The sequence below is a fragment of the Molossus molossus genome, unplaced genomic scaffold, assembly GCF_014108415.1.
Source record: "Molossus molossus isolate mMolMol1 unplaced genomic scaffold, mMolMol1.p scaffold_m16_p_9, whole genome shotgun sequence".
Lineage (NCBI taxonomy): Eukaryota > Metazoa > Chordata > Mammalia > Chiroptera > Molossidae > Molossus > Molossus molossus.
In genome coordinates, this window is record NW_023425403.1 from 47,733,550 (window position 1) to 47,758,819 (window position 25,270).

At 40.3% G+C, this 25,270-nt stretch overlaps 1 protein-coding gene and 1 pseudogene across 8 annotated transcripts in view; both read left to right on the top strand.

The window, feature by feature from the left end:
- The first annotated feature begins 1,721 nt into the window (after positions 1 to 1,721).
- LOC118622369 lies at positions 1,722 to 2,517 on the top strand (annotated as a pseudogene).
- A 17,298-nt stretch (positions 2,518 to 19,815) lies between these two features.
- Positions 19,816 to 25,270, top strand: part of MBNL2 (muscleblind like splicing regulator 2) — a 156,674-nt gene continuing 151,219 nt past the window's right edge. For 6 of the 8 annotated variants that reach the window (XM_036249550.1, XM_036249549.1, XM_036249552.1 and 3 more), the window contains exon 1: positions 19,817 to 20,021. The gene's annotated coding sequence lies outside the window, so the exon portion shown is untranslated. Of the gene's footprint in view, positions 20,022 to 25,270 lie in introns of all 8 variants that reach the window. The other 2 variants (XM_036249548.1, XM_036249547.1) reach the window with 1 other exon arrangement.

Consider the following 25,270-nt stretch of genomic DNA (forward strand, 5'->3'; position numbering starts at 1 on the left):
AAACTGAGTGTCAGAGAGAAAGAGCCTATTTGAAGTCATTTACCTATTATTCCTTTTTAATACCAGCAATTTAAAGTTTAGAAAGATTTGTTCATTAAGGAGATCTTATTTATAAAATAAAATCTATTGGGGTCTTATCTATGTATCTATCTATCTATCTATCTATCTATCTATCTATCTATCATCTATCATCTAGCTATCATTATCTATCTAAATTATAACTGTCCAAACATTCTAGAATCTGAGAATTCTGAATTATAACTCACTAATAGTTCAAGTCCCTCATTTTATGTATAGCAAAGAGAGGCCCTAACAATATAAATAATAAACTTAAGCACAGAAGCCAAAACTTGAACCTAGATTTTCTAAATCCTATTGCCATTTGGAGAAATATATTGCCTAAGCAACTTGCATGTAAAATTGTCTCATTAGATCAACCCCATTTAAGTGTTAATGCTGGAATACAAATGATATGATTAGTGGGTTGGTAGATTTATTTCTTCATCTGTACTAAATTATGTTACACCTATAAGATTATGGCCTTGTGGTTAAATCACAGCTTGAAACTGGATATTTGATGTTTTTGATTAGTTGTTCGTATTTTTAGATGTGAAATGGTATTATGGTTATGTTTTTAAAGTTCTCTTTTAGAAATACATAATGAGATTTTTATAGATAAAATGATCTGATATCTTAGATTGTTTCAAAATAAAATAGTTTGGGGGGAAAATAGATAAAAGAAGTCTAGTCTTATTTGGTAATTACTGAAACTGTGTGATACATACATAGGTGCTTATTATATTATTCCCTCTACATCTTGGATTTTTTCATAACAAAAAGTTAAAAACACATTGCGCCTGGCCTGTGTGGCTCAGAGGTTGAGCATCAACCCAGACACCAAGAGTCACCGATTCGATTCCCAGTCAGGGCACATGCCCAGGTTGTGGGCCAAATCCCCAGTGGGGGGCATGCAGGAGGCGGCCAATCAATGTTTCCTCTCATCGATGTTTCTATCTTTCTCTTCCTCTCTCTCTAAAATCAATATAGAAAAACAATCAAAAGAAAAAGAAATCTATTTAAAAAACAAACAAAAGGCCCTGGCCAGTTTGGCTCAACGGTTAGAGCGTCGGCCTGCGGTCCGGAGAGACCCGGGTTCGGTTCCCGCTAAGGGCACGTACTTCGGTTGCAGTTTGTCCCCGGCCCTGGTTGGTCGTGCGGGTGGCAGCCACTCGATGTGTCCCTTCACGTCGATGTTTCTCTCTCTCTCTCCCTTCCTCTTGCTCCCTCCCACTCTATCTGTACCAAAAAAAATGGAAAAATATCCTTGGATGAGGATAAAAAAAAACAAAAAAACAAAAAACATTGCCACTGGAGCGTTAGAACGATGAGCAGAAGCTCTGGAGTAAGAAATGAGGGAGATTTGCCACTTACTAGCTCTCCATCTATAGAATGGATGTAAAGTAGCTTCCTTGTAGGGTTATAAAATTAAATGAGATAACACATATAAAACCCCTAAAACAGCCACTCCTAGCACTTTTGTAATTACTCAAATTTTGCCTAATGTAGTATTAATGTTGTTGTCATTATTTGAAGAGATGCTTTATCTCCATGGTTTTCTGTTTCCCTCCACAACTACTATAATGGTTAAAAAATAAATGTTAAACAAAAGACATGAATACTATTATCCTGGGTTTTGAGATAGAAGTGCTCACTGTTTTCAGATGACACCTTTTGGCTCTCAGAAGCACCATGGGGTTGGCAAGAAGAGCCGCTTCACAAAAGGTGGAAACAAGGGAGCCAAGCAGAAAGTGGTCGGTCCATTTCCTAAGAAAAATTGGTATAATGTGAAAACACCAGTGACGTTCAATACAAGAAATGTGGAGAAACACTAATCATGAGAACTCAAGGAACCAAAATCGCATTTGATGGTTTCAAGGGTCGTGTTTTTGAAGTGAGCTTAGCTGATCTGGAGAATGATGATGTTACATTTAGAAAATTCATGCTAATTACTGAGGATGTTCAGGGCAAACACTGCCTGACTACTTTCCATGGCATGGATCTTACCTGTGACAAAATGTGCTCCATGGTCAGAAAATGGCAGACCATGATTGAAGCCCACATTGATGTCATGACTGCGGATGCTTATATGTTTGGTCTATTCTGTGTTGGTTTTACTGAAAAACACAACAGTCGGATTGGGAAGGCCTCTTATGCTCAGCATCAACAGATCCACCAAATGCAGTAGAAGGTGATGGAAATCATGGCCTGAGAAGTGAAGACAAATGACTTGAAAGAAGTGGGCAATAAACTGATTCCAGATAGCATTGGAAAAGACATAGAAAAGGCTTGCCAATCTATCCACTCCATGATGTCTTTGTTAGAAAAATCAAAATGCTGAGGAAGCCCAACTTTAAATTGGAAAAACTCATGGAGCTTCATAGTGAAGGAAGAGCTACTGGGGATGGGACAGATGCTAAAGTTGAAAGAGCCAGTGAATATGCACCCTCAGTCCAATAATCTGTGTAAAACTCTAGACTTTTACTGGTAAAAAATAAAAAATTCTATTTGTGATATAAAAATAAAATTTAAAAAACAAAGTTTTTAGATGAGAAGCACCAAAGAAATCGGAAGGTTAGATTGCAGAATGCAGGAAGTAAAAGAAATGTCGTGATTATAAAGATGAACATCTACCAAAATACAAGCAATCTGATATCCTACACTTAGCTGAGAAGTAGACACCATGGGTGGCTCTGGCCTGGGGCTGGACATTGTACTGGCTGTCACAGCTAGCAAACTTTATTCATTGCCAAATAAATTGTTCAATGTTGACTCCCTTTGGCTATTCTTTTCCTTCTGTGCTTATCTTTCTCCCTCAGTTCTCCTTCCACTGCTGATTTTTTTTATCATTTCTGTATGGAGAAGTGACATGGTTAGAATGATGGGTAGACCAGAAGGATCTGTCTGCAAGAACTATATGGGATACGGAAAAGCTATAGGGAAGGATGGATACCTTTAAGTAGAATTAAGGAACCAGCACATAATTCATAGTATAGACCACTTTCAATAAAAAGGTTAAAACCCACTGTTTTGCAGAAGACATTTTGGGGGTCACTGGTATTTTGTTAGTGCCCATTTTAAACACAGTTTAGTGTATGGATGTGGAGACAAAAACCTGGCATTGTTAATTCACATATACATTGATAAATGCAAACCAGATCAGTAACCCAATGAATAGAGGCCAAAGTCTTTAAAATATCATAAGAGTCTACACACTGTCTGAAGTACCACTGACTATCACCCCACCCCCCACATTGTAACTAGTCTAACATATTCTCCTACCACTGCTATCGCCACCCTAGTGTGTCAGGTAAGCATGCCATTATTTCAAAGTCTTTGTATTTGTTTTTCCTCCACCTCAAAAATGGATCCCTCAGGTATCTCTGTGATTTGCTTTCTTAGTGTTTGAACAAATACAACCTTCTTGGTGTGGTCTCCCCTGACATCTGGTTAATACTGTAAACCACATCCATTATCCCATTTCTCTGCTTCACTATTCTACATAGCATTTATCATCACTTAGCACACTATGTGAAATTTAAAATTTAAAATTATGAATCTCTCCCCACCCCATGAAGATATATATTCTTATTTATTTTCTTCTTTAATAGATCCCCAATACCTAGAACACTGCCTGGCACAGTCAGTATTAAACAAATATCTGTTTAACTGAATAAATGATAACAAGTGAATGAACAAGGAAATTAGGCACTCAAGGAGATGTAGAACTTGTCATTACAAAGTGTTGCTCATTCATTTTTCACTGGCAAAGGCCAGTGTCCTCTCCTGCCTACCTATAGGATCTGTCTTCTGAGAACCAGCTATCTGTCTCAGGATCTGATTTGCCCCAGACATTCACAGCAGTGATGAATGTCCCCTTTCTGGGATAAATGCCATGTGGCCTTCCTCTGCAGCCTGCAACATGAGATCATCTTCTCAGTTCAGGAAGCCCTGCTTTTACATGAAAGACACACACATCAGGTGAGGGCTGTAGTTTGTCACAGGGCCCCAGAGCTTGTCTGTAGGGAGCTTTAAGGGCTGTGCTTGAATTTAGTGCCTTGATAAGTTATTAAATGTCTTAGAAATAGGCTTATCTGAGGTAATAAAATGTCCATTTTTAATATTTTACAAAATACATTCAAAAGAAGGCAATTTTGTTCATCTAAGTACACAAAAACAACTCAGGCTGTTAAAATACTAGCAATAAGATAGAATCCTACCATTGTTTCCATGAACATACAAAGTTCATTTATTGTGGAAGCATTTATTTATATATGCTTAAATTAACTGTTTCAGAAAGCAAAATATACACTTCCTTAAGAAGGTTGAACAGTTTTTAAAAATTATGTAAGAGTTGAATGATTTATCAATTTATTTAAGAAATCTTTTCTTCTGAAGGAACAGGAAGGTGGTTGGATTTCAACCCACTTCAGCTCAACCCAGTTCAGTTTCCCCAAAACTTCTAGATGTTGAGCCTCCAAGTCAACACAGTTGTCTATAAAACAAGTCAGTGGGCTCCAGAGTAATGTTCTGCATATAAAGTAAATGACAGAAACAATGCTCCTCTTAAACGCTTTCCTTCACCAGTGTTCTTTTTTAATAGTAAGTTAGAATCTGTAAGTCCTGCATTTTATAACAGAGTTTCCTTTTAAAGCCTCTAATTACTGACATTTCTGTTGGATTACAACATATCAATTTTTCTCCTGCAAGAAGAAAATTCTCACTCAGAATGAGATTTGTCAGGGGGTGACAGATGTTTTTTCGTTGGATGTGGATTTAAGTAAATAGTTAAGACAGTGGAGCTTTTCCTAAGATGATTTAATAAAGCTTATTAATGGGGTTGATTTCCATAGCTGACACGAATAGAATACAAAATTTCTCTCTGCTGCAGTAACACGTCATCAAAATATAGTAATGTTTTAAATGCACTACAGTGTTAAATCTTAATTCTAAATGTACTCAAACTTGTTAAGACAAAAGACAACACAGAGGGAGCAATATTGGAAATGTTAGAAAATAGTTTCCATTTATTTTCCTGTGTGTCTAACTCATGTAAAGTGTTCAGTCTACCTCCTCAAGAATGTATTCATGGCCTTTCCACTGTTATGAAAGAAACAAACACCGAGTTATTTTTGAAATGATAGATCAAGGTTATTAGATCAATCAATATGAAAGCCAAGGAGTTAGAGCAGAGCTTCAGCTCTCAGTAAACATCCCGTCTCTATCAGCTCTCTCCACAGTAATGAATCAGCAAGAAAGCATTTGACCCAGCAAAACTCACCCTTGAGTCTGAATTGTGATTCACACACTTCTGAGCCTTGGAGCATTTCCATGCCCCGGCTTTTGGTCTTCACTCACCGCGGTGGCTGCGGATGCACAGTCTACCCGATAAGTATGTGATGGTTCACATATTAAGATCTCTTAGTCCTCCTTCCGCTTAAAGGAGAGGAAGCAAAGAAGGTTACACATTGTTTGATTCCATTAGTTCCTGACAGTTGATAACTAGTTCTTGGCTGTGGAATTTGTAAAATGTGAGGATTAAGCTCTGAATAATAATAATAAAAACAACTGGCAACATCCATTGAATATTTATTTGAATGTTGACAGGAAGTATTCGAAGTATTTTCTGGACACCAATTCCTATAACCCTTCCAACAACCCTTTGAGGGTTACTAGTCCCCAGTGCAGTGATGAGGAATCCCAGGCAAAGCCACATACATGCTGATCCGTGGGAGAGATGGGACTTGCGTTCAACCACTCTACCATGATGCCTTTTGATAGCAGCAATATAAATAATAGTGTGTATTATGCCGAAGTAATGAAATGAGAGTATGGGATTTAGAGTTAGCAATATGAATTCAGGTTAAATTTGTGCACCAAACTAGTAGTGTGAACTAAAGTAAGATATTTATTTATTTTTTAATATGTTTTTATTGATTTTTTTTAGAGAGAGGATGAGGGAGAGAGAGAGAGAAACATCAATGTGAGAGAGATACATTGATGGGCTGCCTCCTGCAGGCCCCCTACTGGAGATCGAGCCCAAAACCCAGGCATGTGCCCTGATCTAGAATCAAACCAGGACCTCTCAGTCCATGGGCCGAGACTCTATCCACTGAGCCACAGCAGCCAGGCTAAAGTAAGAAATGTAATGTATCTAAATCTCAGTTTCCTAACATATAAGGCAGATTTATTAAAACAAGGGAACAGGCTTACTTTTCTGAGTTCCCTCTGTCATCCATCGGTGGCTCCTCTCCCCCTGCTCACCTCTGTCTCCTAGCACCCTGGATCTCTTCTTTCCTTTCCTGTAACAGTCCATTGAAAAGCTCAACTAACTACTCAGGGAAAACCTGTAAATGGCCCAAGTTGTGCTTGATATCACGGAGAGAAGCATTATAGAGAAGTATTGTTTGTGGCACTTGTTTTGCTGTGGATTTGCATTTCATTTCCTAAAGTGCATTATTGATATTAATATGAGTTACCAAAACCAAATACATAAGTTTGAGGATAAAATTAAACAGATTTCTTTATTGCAGAACTTGTATGATACACTATGTGAGTCTCCCAGTGAACAATGTGGCATACAGTGTTTCCCAAACACATCTAAAAGGGAACCAACCCTTTTTTATTTCCCCAGATCATCTTGCAGGACAAAGAATTTAGCAGGAAACAATGGGGGAAGGTTTTGGACACCGGGGGCCCCGATGGAACTCACTGCTTGGGGTTGTTTCGGTGACAAAGGGAGTGGGGCAATGAGACCGGCCACATACTTCTGATTCCTCTGCAGAGCTGGAACTTGAGCCTTTTGAGGAAGCTGCAGCCTGGCCCAGATTGCGCAACAGAACCAGATCGTTTCTAGAATTCTAGAAGTAACAGGTGATTGATCCATGGGTTTATCTTATCAATCTCCTGGGATATAGAAACCCCAGGTACTGTCCTTAGACTATGAGAGGCAGTGTGGAGAAGTTTCAGTTGCAGCTCTAGAGGGGTCAGGGAGGGGCTTGAGAGAGTTAAGGAAATAATGACAAGATTTACAAACGATGAGAAAAGAGACAGGGGAGAAACACCAAGATGATCTAAAAGTGGTAAACCTGTGACCAGCCCCTATTGGTGCATACCTACCTCAGTCACGTTTGGTTGAGCAGGTTGGGTACAGCACACTCCAGGGGTGCACGTATTTCAGGAATGGTGGCTGTAGAGTGTGACCACGACCCGAGTAAAGCATGGAGGTGTGCCACGCACCACCTCCCTGGTCAAACACAGTGGCCCTGGACATTAACCTCAGTGGCTAAGTAGACTCCCTGAAAATGTGTTCATACAAAGTATTATTTTGTTTTGCCAGGCTGTAGCTGGTTTGTCCATTAAGCACAGCTCGTAAATGTAGAGGCAAAAAAAATCTAACAGGCCACCCAAGCAGCAGAAAACACCCAGGATATGAATTCAAAAATACCATAAAGACTTGATTTGGGTAATTATGAATTTATACATTAAACCTCTATATTTCCTTTAGAACATTTCAGGAAGTTCTCTCTGTTTCCAGGTTTCCAAGATAATCTCTTCCCTTATTATTTTCTTCTATGTGAACAGGAAACCCCACCAAAAATTCACTTGCCAACTCCCTGCTAAAACATGGCAATTGAGGATGACTCTGCTCAGGTTTCATGATTAGACTGTGTCTAAATATGTGTGCCCACTGAGGAGCCTAAATTTTTCACAGAATCTGGGACCATTCTTCACCTCAGCCCCTAGGTTCTATTGAGACCCCGGATGCAGTCTTCAATCTACTGTGCCTCGGTTTCTCTACTTGTAAAATGAAAAGAAAGTGATCTCCCATATTGAGTATGAGTATGAAGTGACAAATTATTGTCAAGTGCTTTTCAAAAGAGAGTGCCCAATAAATACTCAATAACAAGCTTTCCAATATTAAAGACAAAAAGATAAATCAGGCAACCCTTTCTTTCCTCTGAGAACAATGATAGAACTGTATTTGGGTGTCAGTCTAATCAGGGCAATAAGTACTTACCAATTAATTCAGTATGAAAAATGTGTTCTAATTGCCCACTTGGTAATATTTACATTTTTTTCTAGAAATTTGAGAATATTTTGTTTTGCTATTTTCAATATTTAAAAATTCTTTAAAAGAAAGATATTGATTTCTGACCAAAAGACAATGGCTTCATTATAGTTAAATGTGAAATCTTGAGACTAGAAAGTTTTTAAAAAGTGTGGTCCAAATTATTAGCTCAGTGGCATTATATAACCCAAAATGTATATGAGGCAGAGTTATAAATGCTTAATTATGTTAAAAATAACTTTAAAATTAAAAATATCACCTGCACTTCTTAGTCAAGGATCCGAGAAGCTGAGAACTTTAAAAATCACTTTGGAGCATGACGGTCACGTGTGATGACAGCTCATGAAGCAGGGCTTTGTCCCCGGGTACAGCTTGCAGTGTCGAAAGCTGAGAGCCCGATTTCGCCAAAGTGTCACATGTATGTGGATTGTTTTCTATTCATTGATAGCATTTTTTCCTGTCAATATATACCAATGTTCATTACTATAAATAAATATAACTTAAATGATTCTATATCGCTGTGAATTTTTCAAATGCTATTTGAGGCCAAAGCCTGTATTTAAACTTCTAAGTGGAGGAGTCTCAGTCCAGTTTCTGGTGCGGGAAGGATGTCTGGTTGCTGTGGCTCAGCGACTTGTAGGGAATTGTGGTGGATGGAATAGACCTTGGGGAGGGGTGGGGAGAGGGGGACAGGAGTTGGGAGGGACTGTAACATCTGATGCATGATCTGACCCTGTGTGAAAATCCTCACTGAAATTTTGAGGAACCACAAACTTCCAGAAGGTTAACATCTTTTCTCTCTTTAATAAAGGGCAAACATTGTGCTTCTATCTGGATTGTCGCCTTTAAACAAGGGACTAAAATCTAATGAAGATTTCTTTCAGCTCCAGAATCCAGGATCCATAATCTCACCGTAATTGCCCCAGGTCTGGACTGCTTTGCAAAGTGAAATAATTGCGTGAGTAAGGGATCAGGCTTTTGTTGGGGAGGCGTGTGATCCGATGAGTTCAGGGCACAGAGAGGGAGCTCGTGGGCATGAGCCTGGGAGACATGAGTGTACAGCAAAGCTCTAGCAGAAACTAGAGTGCGTGGAAAAAGCACAGTTCTCATTTTGTTTTGCTGTAAAAGAGAGACCTGCTAACAAAGTTCAAGACTGTAATGACTCAGTGAATATTTAAATATAGTTCTTTCTTTTTTAAAACCTTTCAAATGAAGAGATCTATAAAGCTTTGAGATTTCAGAGAAAGAGCACAGGAACATGAGACCAAGATGATGTAGGGTGATGACATCAACATCAGAATGCTGTTGCTAAGGTGAACCTGTTTTCCTCCCTAATCCACATGGAAGGCGAAAGACTTGCCCATTTCTGGTAAGGAGTATATCTATGACACGATCCCTTTTCTGTAGCAAATAAAACAAAGCCAGATGCTTTCTCTTTGCACAAATTATTTTTAAAATAAAGATTAAAATTTTATTATAAAACATAACACATGTTCTTGGAAGAAAATTCAGAATGTTTTATGTAAGTCTGAAATTTTAATTTATGAAGAATGTACACTGAGATCTAAGTGGATATCAGAATGAGACAGTTTGATGAGTCAGCCTGAAAAGAGGAGTATTTTGAATTTAGTGGAAAGGGAGATACGGAAACATCTAGAACTGAAAAGAGAAAGCTGTCACCTTATGATTGTTGACAGAGGGAAGACAGCAGGGGAGTCCTGGGTTTGAAGACAGAAGCAGTCATTTATAGCTGTTGGCTGAATAATGGATGGTGCCATTAGTAAAGAGGGAACAGGGCATAGCCAAGAAATACTATTGAAAATACAAGGGGTAGAACTTAGCGACAGATTGGAGGCCAGTGCAGTTGGACCCAGAAGTCCCTCCCACATGAACATCTTCCAGAATTCTCCCTGGGTTTGCATCTTCTGCTTGGACCATGCTTCTCCAGAGATCCCATGATGAGCTTCCTCACCTTTGCAAAACTCTGCTCCAAGCCTTTCTCCAAGAGTCCTGTCCTGCCTACACAGTGGAAGCCACAGGCATCCCCTCCGACTCCAGCTCAGATTGTCTGATCCCCTTTACTGTGTCCTACTTTTTCTTTTTTTCCCCTTAACACTTAAGCACCCTCTAACTTATGTATGATTTTTCTCTTATGTTTGGAGCCACCATGGTGTAGTTGTAAAGAAAATGGTCTCTGAAGCCAGCCTGCAGGGGCAAATGGGCTTCACCACTGGCTTGTGTGAGGCCCCAGAAAGGCTGCTTAATCACTCAGGTGACTTCTCTCATCTGTAAGATTGGGATAATAACAGCAGGTATTTTCACAGTGTTGTACTCGACACATAGTAATTGCTCTGTAAATGTTTAATACCCAGCTCCCCAAACCCTCTCCCCTCGGGCAACCAGACTGGGCTAGATTAAAGAGAAATATGGAGGATGATACCTGCAAGGTTGGTATGCAAGGACCCAGCTGAGTCTAACAGTCTCCTCAAAAATACTTCCTAGTGTTACATTTATTTTATTCTTTATTTTTTATATTTATTGTTGACACTATTATAGATGCCCTATCCCCCTTTCCCATTGTTACATTTTTAAAAATCTGCTATCTTTTACCCAAGCCTATATACATGTTTATGAAAACACACCCATGAGCCGCGGTTTTTCTACCAGTATCCCCCAGATCGTGTGTGTTCAAACATATCCTTCAGTGGAATAGTTATCCTGTAGTTATGGGAGTTCAAGGGGCACTGTGAGTTCCGCTACTCCTTTGAGTATAAATGATATTCTCAATAAATTGTATCATAGCTGTGAAAAAATGTTTAATCAATAAACAGTCAGCTCCTTCTCCCTTGGGACTATGGGGGCTCCCGGGAAGCAGTTGTGATGAGTGGCATGTGGTACAGGAAAGAGGTGACACATTTTTTTCAGAAATTGGTGTTTTCACTGGAATACGGAATCTAGACAGGGTTAAGATTTGGAAGGGTAGTTATGCCCACTAGGGACCCTCTGCTGACCAGAGAAACCTGAGTAAACAGTCTCCCAGATGTGACTGAGCAGGAAGGCAGTGAAGACTGGGTCCAGCAAGCATCCTAGAGCCACAAGGACTTCCAGGTGACTGTGGTTCCAAGAAATGAATAGAAAGTAGGATTGAAGTAGTCAGTGGTAGATGACTCAAAAGTTTGGCAAACTTGAGGATCTTGATCAAGTAGGAAGATGTGGCATCAGATAAAAGTGGAATGAGGTAAGCAAATATGGACATGTTCCAAAAACACAGGAACGAAAAAAACAAAACAAAACAGATGTATCTGGGCCAACGTTTCCCAAAATGCATCCCCCAGAACAACATACTAATGAGATTTATTAAAATAAAAAAGGTCTAGGGTAACATAATTCTCAAACGTGGCAAACTATGTACTTCTTTTTGGAGATTCACAAAGCACATTCCCAGAATACAAGCTCTGAACAGTCCTTTGGTGAGAGTACATGTCTACTTGGTCATTCCATCGTTTCCTGGCTTTACTCTTCTCTGGCTCCTTTTCCTCGGGAAAATTTTGAGACTAATGTCCAGAGATCTCACCTTCAGGATCACTGCATAATTCTTCAAGGTCCTCCTGGTCAGGTCTCATCTTTACACTTTCCATGCCTGCATTGGGACCAATACATAGCAAGTATTTGATAACTCTTAATCACATGAGTAATAGAGTGGATCTAGGTAGGGTGGTAATCCTGGAAGAAACAAAAAGAGATTAAGATGGGAATGATAAACTTGAAAGAGTTTATCAAGGAACCTTCAACTGTAGTCAATCAAAAACAGTTGTGCTTATTGTTTAAGTGAAAGCTTGAAATCAAGGCTGCACGTACCGTGCACACATGGCATACTTTGTTTCCCATACCTCCTTCAGACTTCCCCTCTGAGATTACAGGGTCTGTTCCAGCCAATGAGCTGACATACTCCCACTGTTGCAGAGGCTTGCCCATGATCTCATCAAGGTCATCTTTTTTCTCAAACCCATGCACTTCAGAACCTTTTGATAAAGAGGTTATGCCCATGCCATTAGAGACCCTTTCTAGGGGTCTGGGATGCTCACTGATATACTGTCAGGTGGCACCAAAGTTGCATTCTCAGTTGGTGTTTTGACTCTTCCCTGGTTTTCACACATGTGGTCCTGATGACCCTTGGAAGGCCCTTAGGCAGCTCCACACCAGTGTTGATGCTTGCCCTTCTGCCTCAAACACGATTTTCTACTCATCCTGCACCACGTTTCAGTCTTCCCACATTTTACTCACTGATTTAACAAATATTTATCATCAGTCCTTTGTGTCAGGAACTGTAATAGGCACTTGGAATATACCAATGAACCAAACACAAAAGGCCCCCCAACCATGGTATGCTTACATTCAGAGGAGGAAACAGACAACAAACAATAATCATCAGGTAGGTTATATATCAGGTAGTAGGTGTTACGGAAAAGAAAGAAAAAGTAGAACAAGGGGAGTGAATCTTCTTCCATCCAATTACTACTGGACCCCTGTCCAGTTTGGCCCTTCATTCAGAAGATGGGCAGGAGATGGAAAAATCCTTCAAGTAATCCAACAGGAAGCAGAGCATGCCAGCTACCTCTAGCATTTCAGGTTTGGAGGAATCAATTCTATGTCAGAAACACTACCTTGATATAAGGAGATGGAGACAGAGTCTAAAGATACTCATTCTTTATTATAAGTGAAGGGTCAAATTATAGTAAACACAATAGTAAATATGAGGAGAGCGTGATCATCTTCCAATTAGCCTATAACACCAGTGGGGATGAGCTACAAAATGTAAGTGTGATCTTAATGAGAAGAATCATAGGAAAAGACTCCTTCCTTCCTCTTTGCACTTATTATCAGAATTCACCATTTTGAAAGGCAAATGGTCACTTGCAAGTTCCCCTCCCATGAACGGTGGGAAGCATAAGAATCCTCTTCGTCTCTTCATGTTCTTCTCCTTTGGCCCACAAACATCTGAAATTCTTAAGGTCCATAAACTTCATCCATATCTCAGAATCTTCTTTTCAAATGACCTCAGTGTCAGGGCTGGGCATGTCAGGGAACCTCTGACCTGATCTCTGCAATTGCAAATGCCCTTGGGCCTCAGGACAGGAGAGAAGCCATTGCACCAGAAAGAACAATGGGGTAAGTTGAGGTTGACCAACCTGTTGGGACCCTCGCCTTAGGGTCATAGTTCCCAAACTGTGCTATGTGTCACCCTGGGAAACTGCAGTGAATTCACAAAGATTCCATGGGACATTTCATATTTCCAGGAGAAACACAGCAATGTTCACATTTGTCAGACACTGTGAAAACTATTAATTTGAGGTAACTCAGTTTCAGAGTTAGAACCACACTACATTCCTTTCAATAGTATATCTTTGCAAAGGTGGACTTTCAGCAGTTGCTAAGATGAAAAGCGCGTGCTCCATGAAAGTCAGCGTGAAGCAGGCAAGAACAGTGGTTCTGATTTCGAGCTTTGACAATTGTATACAGTGCCCAGTAGGCACTCACAATCTATTAATAACTAGTTAGGGCTATTTAGAATGAAATAAAAATATTTTTTTTCTTTCAAACATTTTATATTAACTTCTCAAACAGTTGCTAAGTTGTTAAAACATAAATACTAAGTTGTTAGAACCCAATTCTTTAATAAATAGAACAATTACTTCTTTTGGCCTAAGAACACAGTGAAAACAAAGATGGAACATCAAGAGTGCCACAAACCAAGAAAGTGTGGAAATCTCTACTTTAGTCCATTATCACTGTTTTGACATAGTAGTAATCACTCTTCAGTGAAATCTCACCAGAATTCTAGAATCTACGAATGATGGTGAGGTTGATGATGATAACGCTAGCAGTCATAGTAGTAGCTGACATACACTGAGCGTTTATGTGCCATGTTCTATGCAAAGTATTTCCCAGACATTATTTCATTCATATGCTTTATGCACTTTATTTCATTCCATTCTCCTTAACCCAGAAATGTTGGACCTAATTTTTCCCAGAGTCTTCTGCCCTAGACCTACAGAGAAAATTTAAAAACCTTTTTTGTGATAAATTCCATTGAAAACACTATAACTTTTTTCTGACAATTATAAAGCCAATTTTCTCTTCCCTGCTGCATTTTCAATAACCACACATTAAAAAAAAAAAAAAAAAATTGCCAGTCTCTTTTACAGGATGCAGATTTTCTCCAGAATCCTAAATAAAATTCATCAACCAAAATTAATTCAGCACTGCTCTATGCAAGGCTCTATGCAAGGCACTTTTTGGAGGACCCAAAAAGACCTTAATGCATGGTCTCTGCCTTCAAGGGACTTGCAATAGGTTTTATACAGAAAACAACTAGGGGAAAATTTAAAAAAAACAGCATATACTAAAGGACTAAGTGGGTAAGTATAGGCTAGAAATATGTTGAGAGAGAAATGCACCCTAAGACTGAATTGTTGGAGGCCAATGCCACCTGCAACTTGCCTTCCTGTCTCACTTCTCTCTTGCTGTAAACAACCTTCTTTTGCTTTCTAGCCATCTCTTCTAGAAAGGCTATACTTCCATCTATTCTAGGACACTATCACTTTCTACTTGAAGGAAAACTTTGTTTCTATGTAAATCACCTTCATTTTAGACATCATCAGAGATTAATTTTTAACTTTCCTCTTGCCTATAAGCTTTCCAACTTTGGTATACCCTTCTGTAGTCTAGTGTGTGTGTGTGTGTGTGTGTGTGTGTGTGTGTGTGTCTATAAAATTCATTGTCTCTATGGCTTAACTATCAATTTTTTGCTTGAGCTGTGCATTTGTCTTTGCCATTTTATTACTGGTTCTATTTTCAAGTTATCTGTTTAACCATTCAACAACTATACCCTTCTGTAGTCTAGTGTGTGTGTGTGTCTATAAAATTCATTGTCTCTATGGCTTAACTATCAATTTTTTGCTTGAGCCCTGCATTTGTCTTTGCCATTTTATTACTAGTTCTATTTTCAAGTTATCTGTTTAACCATTCAACAACTATTTAGGTATTATATCACTACATGTTCTAGGTATTGGGGATAAGCTGATGAGCAAGAAAGACATGGTCACTTCTCTCACAGAGATTGGTGAGGTACATAAACAAGTAAGACATATTTACAATAGACTGTGATAATTGCTATAATGAATAAAATGTCAAGGTGCCAGGAAAGTCATGGTGGTCAGGGAAGACTTCCTGCAAGAGGTGGTGTGTGCATTTACTGTCTGATGGAAGATGTTAGATGGGTATAAAAGGAATAAAAGATGTTTTATACAGAAGGAATCTATACTCTAAATTATAAAGGGCATAACACATACTACAGATTAAAATCAGTTTTAATACCGATGTGAAGTAGGGTGAAGTGGGATGAAAGTGAGTTCAAGAGTATTATTGAGGAAATATATTTGAGAATTAGTCTAGGAGTTCATCCTGAAGATAATGGGGAGCCATTTTATGCACATAATAGCATTATAAGACTTGTATTTTTAAAATATCAGTTTGGCTGTGGTATAGTGGATAGAGTGAGAAGTTAAGGCAAGATTGGAGGCAAGAAGTGAAGAAGAGACAAAAAGAAGAAACAAATAATGGTGGGGACTTGAATCAGGGACACAGCGGTGAGGATGGAAAGGTTTGGCTGGCTTTGTGATCTAGGAATTTATGAAACTTGGGAATATTTGAATGTTGGTAGTGAGAAAGAGGCAGGGAAACATAAGAGAAATATAATTCAATAGAATAAAAAATGATTTTAGTTTGGGGCAAGGTGAAAATTAGTTATCTCTGACACATTTCAGTGAAAAATTGGGCCTAGAGGTCAAGAGAAAGAGATGAAGTTATAGATCTTGAATTCATAAACCTGTAGAATATAATTGACAATTTCTACTGGACAAAACCAAAAGTATTGTCTTTTGTTTGAATGCTTCTGGCCACCTCCTTTATTTTGATGTAGTTTTTCATCTGCTAGACACTTGTTCTATGTTTGATTTCTCAGCCATTTCCTTCCTATTTAGTGTATCATGACTTCAATAAACTTAACTTTCTTTCCAGAGTTATAAGACTTTCAATGTTGAGATAAAGAAAGAAGGACAAAAAGAAAAAGAAGGAAGGAGAAAGGAAGAGAAGAAGGAGAAAGAAGAGAATAAACAAAAGGTCCATCTTGAATCCGCAGTATGTTGCACTGAGCATTTCATTAATTCAACACACATTTATTGTTGAGCATCTCCTCTTGTGTGCCAGGTACATGTCAGGTTAAATGCTGGAGAGACAATGATGACTTCTGATGATGACAATCTGGTTGAGAAGATAGATCTTAAGTAATTAACCAAATAAATGTATTGTCATATCCTGTGAAAAGTGCTATAAATTGAACAACGTTTACAAAATCTTGCTCCTCAAAGAGTAGTCCATGGACCAGCAGCATCAGCATCACCTGGGAGCTTGTTAGCAAAGCAGAATCTCAGTATCACCCAAGAACTACTGAGATAGAATGTGCATTTTAACAAGATCCCTGGGGGATTTGCATGCACATTAAATTTGAGAAGCTCTGCTCTAGAGTGCAAAGGACTGTGAGAGAAAACAATAAGTTTTCTCGTGAAGTCATCTTGGAGGTCAGGGAAGACTTCCCTGAAGAAATGGCCTGTGAGTAAGCTACCCAGGTAGGCGGTGGCTGAATAGCACAGGACTTTGTAGGCCATGTTGAGGACTTTGATCTCTTTCCTAAAAGAGCAACCCAAAGATATTTAAAGGTTAGTTTAATCAGCTCAAGCTGGCATAATAAAATGCCAATGGCTTAAACAGTAGAAATGTATTTGCTTATAGTTCTCAAGGCTGGGAGTTTGAAATCAGCAGGCCAGCATGATTGGGTTATGGTGAAGAGTTTCTTACTGGCTTGTACATGACTGCCTTCTTGCTGTGTCCTCACTTGACTGTGAGAGAAATGATTTCTCTGCCTGATATCTTTTCTTACAAGGGCACTTATCCCATCATGAGGGCCCCACCCTCATGGCCTAATTACCTGCCCAAGGCCCCATCTCCAAGTACCACCACAATGAGACTTACGGGCTTTGACCTATGAATTTTCAGGGACACAGTTCAGTACATAACAAAGCTTTTAAGCAAAGGAGTGTGGAATAATCAGAAATCTGGTTTTGAATATTTATTCTGGCTAACATATAGAAAAAGGGTTGAATATAGGAGACCAGCAAAGGAATATATGCAGGAGGCCAGCAAAGAGGCTGCTTCAGTAGCCATGGTGAAAGACCCTGATAGCTTAGACAAAGCTGCATCGGTAGAAATGGAGCAAAATAAAACATTTAAAAATATTTAGGTGCTTCAGTTGACAGGCTTTGATAATGGATTTCCTATGATGGTTTCAGGAGGAGGGTCAATAATGACTGCCAAGTTTTTGGCTTATGCAGTTGGATGGGTATGATGTCAATTCTTGAGATAGGAATCATGAAATCAACAAGTTTGTGCATGGCATTTTGCTAAATGCAATAAACAGTAGCCATTATTTAGGAAGCATTTATCATGCCCAGCCACTGTATAGATGTTTTACAAACATTATAATATACTACACAATTTGAGATAGATCGACTCATCATTAAGGGTAGAGTGGTCCGGTAAAATGAACAGTTCAGAATTCTTTCAAAGGAGACGAAAATCAAAGGGAAGATAATATGAACAAGAGACCCACAACAGAAAAAAGAGGACACGTGCTGATATCTAAAGGTTGGGTAAGATTTTGTTACGTGGAGTTCTTGGGAGTCAGGTGTGGGGATGGAAGGCAAGAGCCAGGTCCTGGAGAAATATGTATGACTCCATCAGAAAGTTCACTTCGGAAAACAGTGTAGAAGAAGTTGAGTAGAAAGGGGCGGGCCAGATTATAAAGGACTTGAAAGTCTGTAATTTAGATTTTATAGAGAAAAGAGTTTGAATATGGAAGGAACATGACCTTACATGACAGGAAAACCTGTCTGGTAACAGGGGAGCTTGAACGTAGGGAGGCTTGAGTCACAGAAGCCGACTTATTAGCGTTGGTATCATCCAGGTTGGAGTTCTGGACTAGCCAAGAGGAAAACTCCACAAAACTTTCTTTCATTGCATGAAAGTAGAAGAATGAGTCAAGGATGACTAAAATTTCAGGAATAAAATGACGAGAATGTTAGTTCCAGAGTCAGAATCAGGAAAATCAGGATGAAGAGATTCGTAAACCTGTGATCATACACTTACATGCAGTATAATGTTTGATCACAGAGATCATTTAACTTTTCAGGAAAATGGTAGTAGACAAAAGCTTGCAAGTTATGATATATGATGAATTTACATTGGGATAAAAAAGATCATTAGATTTGAGTGGAATAAAGCATGGTATTCTGTTGAAGAAATAGCCTAAAATCATATGAAACATTGTGTTTTTAAAATAGAATTGGCAAAATCAAAAGAAACCATTGCATCCTACCCCAACTATAACTTCATTATAGATGCACCAAACAATTGCTTCTAAACAACAGTGCATTAGGTTCAAACTTGCAGATGAATGGGGCTTTGTTCCCGCTTTGGTCTGATCATGTAATCATGACATAGTTTTATAAAATTCAAAATGCTATGTTTAGTGGAAGAAAAATGTATGCTTTTTATACTTTCCCAATGCCATATGTTTTTTTGTGTTTTGTTTTGTTGTTTTCAAAGCATTAGGAGCACTGTTGACTGGTGGGAACAATAACCCTTGCTAATCTTTCCACTTCTCTTTCCTCTTTATCTCAGGGAACTTCAGCACGCCCAGAATATCCTTTGTGGAGTGGCACCTGAGGGGGCTTCATGTGCTGTGTGTGCTCAGCAGTAAACACCTTCCTGTCATCATTGCTTCACTAATGACAATATGGGCCAATGCCCAGTATTTATCAGATGATACTTAAGGTACCTTAGGATTAGGTTAAGGCCCACGTAATCATCTCACGAGGGCCTGCCAAGAACACAAAAAGGTAGTGTATAGATATCAATTTCATTGTTCAGAATTCCCTATTTCAAGTCCCCAGTGGTCTGAAAACTTAGATGAACGATATATGGAATATAGTAATGAACCACTGCAATAACAGATATTATACAGGAAAACTGTGTGTGAGGGTACAGGCATGTTTTGACTTTGTTCACTTGGGCTCACACGTTCTTCCTCACGAATGGAAATCACATGCAAATGTTTTGCAAGGTATTAATTTCCATGGCAGACACTGAATTGTTTTTCCTTTTGAAAACATATGCTCTCTCAAATGGGATGATGACTTCAGCTTCAGGTACACAACCTGGATTTCTTTGGAATCTGCAGAGTTTTGTCTGTTCAAAAGTGTTCCCAGTGCAGCCAGGAGCGTAGGGCTGACTGTCTTCAAGGGTGTTTTCTCCAGCTACCCCTCTCCCTGCTCTGCCAATTATGTGCCACTTTGTCTGGGTGCTATGATTGCTTTCTTCTGAGAGGGAAATTCCTCTTTCATCAGTATGGATGCACTGTTTTCACACACTGCGAGTGCTGTGTTGCTGTGTCAGTCATCCTATTAGGGCCAGTTTCGGGCGAGTAGGGCTGACGAACTGGCTGGGGATTGGCTGCCCAGGGCTGGGAGGGATTTGTCGGGAGGGAGGGCTGCAGCTTACAGCAACAGAGTTTAGACTGTCTTTGCTTCATCATCTGAAGGCAAAATTTTCCAGCTAAGGCAGACGGCGCTCAGAGTACAATAAACAGGGACCGACCGGAGAACTATTTACATGGAAATTTCTTCCTCACGATGCAGGGGAGAAGCCTGGGCCCTTTGATTCTGCCAGATGTTTCTGGGATTACTGTAAAAGGGAAGGAGAGGCAGAGCTAAACAAGGTAGGAGAATCACCTCCCACCCCCACCTCTTCTTCTTCCTCTTCTTCTTCTTTTTTTTTTTTTTTGAATGTTTAAAGAGTTTGCTGCAGTATGCTGCATTCCATGTGTGTGGCTTCAGGGAGCCAGGGAAACTGGATCCCACTAATCCAAACGTAATACTTGCAGGGGACCCTGGAGTTTTACGTAACATTTTGATCTCAGAAAAAGAAATGGCAAAGCTTGGATCTGTGCTGCCTGTTTGGGAGTGCGGCATAAAACGAGTTTCTGTTCAAAGGCTGGATCCGTTTATTATTCGACAACAATTTGAGTCCTTGGGAGCCTTCTTTTTGTTGTTGTTGCTACAGGAAATGTTCATACTGCCATAGTTAGTTCCTGAATAAATAAAGTTTACAGGGATCCTCGTATGTGAAAGCAGACTTGTAATTAAGGGGGGAAAATCCTTAATAATCATCGATTGAATGTTTAGCCCCCAAATATATGTATGTATTAGAAATTAGGGACCGACCTAGCTCGATAATGCCACTGCTGTAATTGGGTTTAAAAAGCACATTTGTAACAAGCTAGTAAGAGGCAGGTTTCTGACAAGTTTTCAATACTGTAGTTCAATGTTTACATTTCTTTTCCTGGCATGTCGGAGCCTTTGTCTCCAGCTTAAAAGTGGAACATTATATTCAAAAGTAAAGCTGGGTTAATAATGCTTACTGCAATTATCTGATCTTGATGCATTTTTAATGAGAACACACAGCCAGCAGAATAATTGAATGAGGGCAGGCCAGCTTTTAAAGCCGTGTATTCACTGTGTCCAACCGGATCAACTTTCTTGCCGAGAAGCAGCCCTGAGAAATGATGGAGAAGATTTATTTATAACACACTTGGCCCAAGAGAAGGGAAGGATGTATTTGTTAGAGAATTCTTTCTGCCCTTTTCCGTTTTAAATTTCTGCCAGGCATGAGGAAACTGTGCTTTTTTGTTAGGCCTCGGAAGCATGTGTTTACAATAAATGTGTAACATTTTTAGAATAGTTAGCAAGCATTGAAGCGAAGGAAAAAAAATCTGATTTGCCTGCCCACCACCACAGTGAGTGAAACATTACTATCCTTTTAAAAGACAACGGTGAAATGGAAAGATATTTGTTAATCAAGTAATATGTGCGTTTGGGGAGATGATGAAGTAATAAAAAAGGAGGGCATTCTTACAATCTTTCGGGAAGATGAAGTTTCTCCCGTGCCCTGCCTGCTTTGTGAGGAACGGTGGAAGTAGGACCCCTCTGATTCCGGGCAACGCCACGTAGATGCGCCCAGACCCACTGTTTTTACTTCCAAGGAGAAGTGCAGGACACTAGCCCAGAACTTCTGACGTCATCTCCCAACTATTTCTGCTGTGTGTTCTTTTATTCAGGCTCGTGGAGAGGAGTCTTTCTTTACATTCTGGCCAGGAACGTTCTAACTCTCAGTTGGCAGGTCTTGAGTTATGTCTTCAGAGCGTAGCCCGTCCTTTGTAAGCCCCAACGGTCCTCCCGCATAAATAGGACACCTTCTCCTACCTGCCTTGTATCAGTGGGTCGGTCAGAGCAGGTTCTCAGCGGGGCTCTGGCCGCATTGGCAATAAAACAGCGGGGAGCAGAACAAGGCCCAACTTCTCTTTGGGGCAGCCCACACTGCCACCTGGGTGGACAGCCCCTGTGGCCCCATTCCCACTTCCCCCGGAGCCACTCTCTAGGACCCAGGTCATGCCACCAAGCTCACAGCTAGTCGTGATGGTGGAAATAGCTGCTTCCATATAAAGAGCACCAAGTCCTAGTGCAGAAAGGGCCAAAGGCAGGGCAGCCCAGTACTACAGGCTGTGAACCCATGTCACAGGTGGCACCCTTGGTTGTAGATATCAGGGGAAGGTTAGTTACTAATAAGGAGCCCTTGAGGAAGGAATTTCCTTTCGAACAGACTGGACTTCTCAGGAGTTCCGGTTCTAGTTTGCATCCTCTTTGGAAATGCTTATGAAGCCTTGAGCAGGCACCTACCTCAATTTTTTTTTTTTTATCTCTTAATAAATTGAATAATGCTTGCTACACTTAGCCTCATAATCATAGCATTTTGAGAGGCCTTGACTTTGTACCAACAAAAAAGAAAGTTGTTTGTCTCGTGGCACAATGAGCTATTTAAAGCACAAAGGGATAAAAACCTTGTACTAATGAGATTGTTGACAAATGTCTTAGGGTATTAAAATATATAGTCATCTATACAAAATCCTTCCCTCTACTTTGTGCTCATGTAAATTTTTAGGGATATTTATCCTTAGCCCAACAGATAAAATTTCCAAGGAAATCAGAGCTTTGCCCTCTGCATCTTCTCCATCGATCTAATGTAATATATGAGAAGCTGTGCAGACCAGGCTGTTTCAGACGTAGGCCTTGCGGTGCCCCAGAGCATGTAGTGCTATTTTTTTGCTTTGACTTTTGCATTAAATTTGTGAAAGTAAAGTGAAGAAGAGAGCAAATAAGAGAAAAGGAGAAAAATACACTTGCAAAATATACTGGTTATGCAGCTTTACTGGTTAACAGCCCGGCTGTCTGCTAGTTGTTGTAATTTGCTGTTGCTATGGTGAAAACAAATCAATATCACATGGCTACCAGCCAGTCCTGAGCTCAGGGAGTGTCACAGAAATTCAAGATCAGGTACTCAAGATTCCAAGCAGAATCAGGAGAAGAGAATTTGGATATTGAGCTTAAGAGAATTCCTTATGGTAGACTGACTAGGATCCATGTAGCATGCGTTTTCTCTTCTTCCTGCCCTTTCTTACTGATAGCAAGAGAAGATGGGAAGGAAGGCATATTGATTTGTTTACATTTTCCAAAATGACAAACCTATTATGAACGTGGAAGTGGGTTGCTAACATTGCAAGGGGGTAGAGGATTCTGATTCAGAAAAACATTGGTACAACCTGCCGGGCAGGTTGATTGTTGAAAACGTAGTCCGGGGGCCTCTCAGATCTCCAGGTACAACTGCACCTGGGAGCTGGCAGGGTCAGAAATAGTTCCTACTGTCATGTCAGGCAGAGAATCCTGGCAACTCTGGAAAGCAGGTGGGTGGTGGAGGTGAAGGGCATCATGGAAGCAGGGAGGTATGAGCCATCACCCTCAGCGAGTAGCAAAGTCAAAGGAACGCTGTAGGTCCGCAGTGAGGCCCGGTGAGCACGGAACCCCAGGGCAGAGCCGAACAGAGCAAAGGTCGCTCAGCTCATTTCACAAAACCTGCATGAGGTCCAACCTGAAGGCCGGGCGAGGACAGTGAGGAAATGGCTGCAGAGAGAGGGAAGGTGGCCTGTGCCCAGGTATTCTTTTCTGGAATGGTCGCCTGAACCTGCTGGGCTTGTTTGTCCACAGATGTGTGGAGCAGAAAACTTGGGGTTTTGAGCTTCGATTTCTCTCTGAAGAATGAGGCAGGAAGTCTTAGGTGGGCTTTGTAGATCAGTTGCAATGCTGTTTTTCTGCTCTTGACTCAGCTCAGTGTTTGGTTTTGAATGCTACAAACTGTGAGGTGCAGCTGTGGTAGTCTTTGTAGTAAGGAGTTCTTGACGGCTCGTGGCGGAACCATGGCTGGGTCTGCATCAGGCCTGTGCCTCCTGTGCTCCGCTTGGTCAGCTGAGGCTAGCTAGTCCTACTTCTGCTGCTAAGAGTGAAAATACCTGCGAAAGGTAAGGCCCTAGGGTTTCTTTTGTGAACCTGAGTTACAGACTTGATGGACCAGTTTTCAGCTGCCGTGCTCTCGTCAATATGGCACAAACTCTTGGGAATAAAAGTGGATCACGGATTTGCCTCAGTGGTCTGACAAAGAATGCATTGTCTAGGAGATCCTAGGTCTGTATATCCCATCAATCAGTCGACAAGTGTTTATTAAACACCTCTAGAGTTGTCTGGCTTCTGCTGCTCGGTTAGAACAAGTCAATCACCCAATACCTTTGTATGTGCAAAATGAAGGACAAAAAGAAGAGATGAAAAATTGTAAGTTTCAAAGACTTTAATAATAACTTTGCTGACTAATGTTAATTTAACACTGATAACAATCAGGCACTAATTGTAGGCTTCAGAGAGTTTTGGGGTTTGGAGGAGAAAAAGAGAAGAAATTTCGAGTTTTAAACATCTATATGTACTTTCTTCACCTCCATGATATTCCTCGTCATAAATGCTGTTTAAATAACATACAAAGATATAAGATGAACAGTCGACATATGAGAACGATGTCTCCTCAAAAATCCCAGATATAAGACAGCTGAGAGCAATCACCAGGTTCAGCAAGCTGAGATTAGCCCCAAGGTGACTGGAGAACATGGGCACATCACCTACAAACCCTTAACCACCAGTCAACAAAAGGAAATCCCAGGCCCTCTCCCACACTCCCAAGCCTCGGGCTGCTGGGGAGACCCTAATGCAATTATCTCATCCTTCCCATCCCTACAGGAAACCTGACTCCTGACCCTGGAGGATTAAACTTTCCTCCATTTTCCCCCTTAAAAACAGAGTTACTTAAAAAAAAAAATCTATTTCCCTTTTAAAACATTCTTTTTTTTTTTTTTTTTTTTTTTTACTTACCCTAACATGAAAATTCGGATGTATTCTCTGGGTATAGGCAAGCTGCAAGGTGAGGGACCTAGTCTGGGGAGCATTGGGAGAGGAGACTGTGGATGCAACTAACAAGCTTAAAGAATTCTTTTCAGCCCTGGGTCTTGGGGGACAGATGGGCAGCTTCTAAGGTTTATGATCATTTACAGCAAGCTGGCTGCTGGAGAAGAGCTTTGGGGGTGGTCAGTCACCTCAGAAGACAGAGAGAGAAGGCAGGAAACCAGGAAAAAACGCCCCAGCTCCCTGGTACTAAGCAGTGTGCAATCCACAATCGCTGGGGAACAAGATACTTCAAAACAAGATAAGAATAGGTCAGCGCACAAGTGTCTTCAGAGGGATAATTAACATATGTATAGTTCTTACTTTTTACAAAGGGCTTTCACAGACATTATCTCAATTAATAGTTCAAATAGAGGATGGAAAAACCAGGGGCCTAAAGTTAGAGCACTGTGGCTGGGGTGTGCTAGGGACCACTCCTGGAGGAGTGATACATCGGATTTTCAAACTTCTCTTCATTTATTGTTTTCAGTGGGGAATTAGCTTTAAACTTGAAGAACCGGGAAAACGTATAAATGTCCCCGGTACATGTATGCGTGTCACTCTCCTGTCCCCAGATGCTTTCTTGGACAACAAG